Below are 4,481 nucleotides of genomic sequence, written 5' to 3' on the forward strand. Positions count from 1 at the left end.
CTAATGGTCAAGTCATTCTACAGTCTTCTACCATCAGTTCTACTGTGTGCAGAGCATCTAAACTGAGGTGGACTCGTATCACACTTGGTTCAAAGAGAATGGAAAACGAGAGGGATGCATCGCTCAACCTCTCTACCCGTAGGGTAAAGTCCCACATTCCGGTCCCCTAAAATGATATGAGCCAAGGTTCTACCATACATTATCTAATGTCAATGCATCATCGTGATTTGAATGTTGAGAAGCTTCCCAGTTCTCTAGGACTACCCTCTCATAGGACAGACCCATCAGGGGTTCCGCCCACCTGCTTCCCTTGATAGCTTTAGTTTCCTAGTTACCTAAGGGCATATTAGTGGTAACACATACAAGCAACTTCCTTAAATAACCCATTAATCACATAATCATTTACCTAATTTTATGCAATAACACAAAAGTAATTCAGAAAAATTCCTTGAAAGTAAACTTTATATTAAAATTTCAACTGAGATACAAATCCCGTCCATGGGACAATTCCCGCAATCCATAAGTATGTGTCTTATTTTCCTCCAAGTTTCTGCCCTTGCATTAGTAACAAGGCCTCAAGATTCCTTCCAGAGTCATGTAGACCATCTAAGTAGGGCTTGAGGCAGGGAATTTATAGCTAGAGCCCCCGTTGGCACCTGAGCATCCTCCTACGAACAAATGTTTCTACGACCTCTCACGATGGGTTCGGTCCACATTTCCAACATGGCTATCAAAAACCCCCTTGGATAGGGTTGGCAGCTACCTGGGGGTGCTCAACACGCCTTTCCTAGGTGTTTCAACCTGAATCCAATTTGAAAGATTTTCTTCTTATCAATTCCTTTGTTTGATGATTCCTTTTCCAAACAGGTATTCCTAAGTACAAACACAAGCAGAAATGCACAATATGTACTAGACAATTATTTGTTCTCTCTGTCAAAGGAAATTCTGATTTGATGCAATAGCATCTAGTCTCGGCTTTATCCCCATTATCGTTCAAGATTTCCAGAGATAACCTAATTTAATTTCCTCATTCTTTTGAATGAAGGAGTATCCTTGCAATGTTGATTGCACTTTGGACATTGGCTTCCCTATAACAAAACCCTACGTATTCATTTGAACTAGGGTTTGTCCCGTAATTCATATAGTTACTTAAGGACTTTGAATTCCTTTCAGCTTCAAGCAAGATGGGCCTTGAGAAGAATTCTTCAATTGTTTAGGGTTTGAAATTCTTTAAACTTCCTAGGAACCCTACATATTCTATCACAAGTTCAATCTATGTTTTGTGAGATGTAATAGGATTTCCTATTATTTCAACCAAGCAAATGAATGCAGATGCATAAAATCTATCTGGCTTAATTACAGTTTAATGTGTATTCTTGAAACTTTTCATATATATATATATATATATTAGCATGAAATTTCCATGCAATTTATGTGCAATTTAATGGCTTCTAAGTGCAATTTTAATTGATCACCTACGATGAATGCGATGAACAAAATTTTTTCGAGTACGCTCATTATCTCGAAACATGCTCAATTAAGTTACGATAATTAATGTAAATATTCTTTTCTCCCAATTTATTTTCCCTAATACAATGGGGTGCACCTAATTCATAAGATATGTGTTTCCCATAGTTGCAGTCCTATTGGTTGTGGGGGTGGGAGTTTTAGCATTTTGAGAGATCTTTCACTTGAGGGCCATCGTCCACAAGTGGATTCAAGAGATAAAGAAGGAGGAATGTATTTGAGATGGGAGAGCATAAGAGAAGACGGCTTAGTCGAAGTCGAAGATCAAGATAGGGGGAATTGAGCTAACTCTCTCCCTCACAGCCTCTCGAGGTAACTCCTCTCTCTCTCTCTCTCTCTCTCTCTCTCTCTCTCTCTCTCTCTCTCTCTCTCTCTCTCTCTCTCTCTCTCTCTCAAGCTCCTTCTCGCAATCTCTTGGAGGGGTATCCTTCTACCTCTCTCTATAGCCTCTCGGGGTCTTCTTGTGCTTCTCTAACTTCTTCCCATGCCTCATATTTATAGCTAAACAAGAGAAGAAGGGTTGTGACTGAGAAGAAAAGCTCTTTATGGAGGGGATCTTGGAAAAATTAGCAATATCATCCCTCAAATCACAATTGTGATAGTTTCATTGGCTCCAAAAGGGGGGATAAAACCCCAAGACACTTGATTAGAAATCTTAAAAATCACTCTTTCTCCTTGTTCGAAGTGTTATTTACTGCATGTAAACTGCGATCGCGACATGCGCGATTTTGTTAATCCTTCTTTTTTGTTTTAATCTCTAAACAAGCTTTAAAAACCACTTGCTATTTTTTTACATGACATCTTGTTCTAGAAATCTCCATAACTTTTTAGGATATTTACAATAAGTAATATCTAAAATATGCTAGTTTTTCCCAAAAATCTAATATTTTTGGACCGTCCATACTATACACATTAACACTAGTTATTAATATGACTCATAACTCTCATTTACGTTGCAACTTCCATGAAGGGTGGCTACAGTCCTTGTAAATCCAAGAAAGATATCAGATTATGACTCTCGATTTTTTTAATATTCTTAATTAAATAAAAATTATTAGTTATTAATGTTAGTTAGTTTTTACTTTAGTTAGTCTTTAGTTAGTAACCTTACTAACTTATTAATTAACTAACTATTTTTCAAACTAACCAACAAATTTTTAATTGTGTGGAAGTATTATAGGTTAACTGTAGTTCTTCATGCTGTACCCATACGTGTCAGCTAAGTAATTAGGGTTTTTGGGATTTGAAAAGGAAGAAAGGGGAAAGAAAAAAAGGATCAAAGCCTAAAGCTCTAATACCACTTGTAATGAATGAAGCTGAGAGGAGAGAGGAGAGGAGCTGAAGAGAGAGAAAGAGAGCAAGAAGAAGAGGAAAGAAGACTAAAAGAGGAGAGAGAAAGATAGAAAAGAGAGAAGAAGGAAGGAGGAAGCCATGGAAGCTGAAGACGAAGGTGAAGAGTATGTTCTTGATAATAATAGGTTGCCCTAATCTGGGGCTCTTACACCTTATATACCCTGGTCAGTGTGACTGGGTGTCTAATCCCTAGTTTGTATATATCCCGCTTGTTACATGTTTACATTCTCAAATCACAAATGGTGTGTGTGCTCATTGTAAAAAGTTGATTGAAAAGGCTATTGTGCATATAGTAAGTGTTGTCACTGAATTCGACTATGAAGGGCATATCTATAAAGATAAGGACCTACTCCTTATCTATGTCCTTAGGATTATGTAAATTGGTCTACAAAGCTACGGACTATCAACTCGACACATCTTGCATTAACTGGTTTAATGGAAATAATTGATAAGCTTATGTTAATCTGTGAAACATTGCAAGATATATTACACAAAAGGTTCAAAGGAAATTGGATTTTGTACATTCCTCTCCTATTCCTACTACTCTTGCTACTATTTTGACTACCCTGCTAGCTACTAGGGCTGCTCCTTTCATGACTCCTCCTAATATTCCTTGGGATGCATTCTCAAAAAAATGTCTCAAAAAAGGATGGAATCCTCTCTTTAGTTTCCCATAATCTAGTTCTTTGAATATGCATATTGTACTTCCTATATAGACAAAGGCAAAGCCCCTTATGCAAGAAAATGATGTTACAGATGTAGAGACTCTATTGTCACAAATCCAACAGATCTATGTACCTCTCTTGGCTTCTAACCAAGATCAAGTGGTCCCTACCCATTTTGCTAAAACTATTCCTTCAAGTGCTCAAAGGCCTGTACATTCTGATTGTATTGGATATGCTTTTGGGGTACCTCTCTTTGATCAGTTTACAAAACCACTTGACCATGCAATTGCATGAATTTTTAGATCAAATGTATTCTGTTGATTGGTATGATGATGAAGCTGAAGAAGAGCTACATGAACTCCTTCAAGGCCAACAACAGAATGAAGATTCTCTACTTAGAGCAATGTCCCTTAAGGTGGATCCCGAAAGAGATGATATGGATGATGTTAGTTGCTATATTAATAACAAAATGGATTCCAAAATTATGGGTGAGTCCATGGAATTCACAGCTATAGAAAGTTTTTCTGCATGGTACTATATAGATGCCAATGCATAAAATCATCGCATCTACACTATCTCCTCCTCAAATGAAGACGGTGATAGTATCATAGATGATGATGTAGTGAATGATTCTTTCCAATCCATCAATCCCCATCAAGGAAATCATAATGAATCCCTTAATGCTCATACTTCCTCCTCCAAATCTTCTAAAGACTCAGATAAAAATCTTGAGAAACTCAGTGTTCCAGAGAAAGTTGGAAGCTTTCCTATTTGGTCAATAGATGATAAGACACCTGAGGAAATTAAGTTTTTGATCTACATTATGTATGCATATGTAGGATAAATGCTATTGGATAAGCCCAATGCTAACCGTGTGGATGTGCTCAACGCCATGACACATGGATTTATTGGTGGTTTAAGATAGTGGTGGATATC

This window comes from Lygodium microphyllum, chromosome 21 (assembly GCF_053477565.2).
Source record: "Lygodium microphyllum isolate KBCC chromosome 21, Lygodium_microphyllum_v1.1.10, whole genome shotgun sequence".
NCBI lineage: Eukaryota > Viridiplantae > Streptophyta > Polypodiopsida > Schizaeales > Lygodiaceae > Lygodium > Lygodium microphyllum.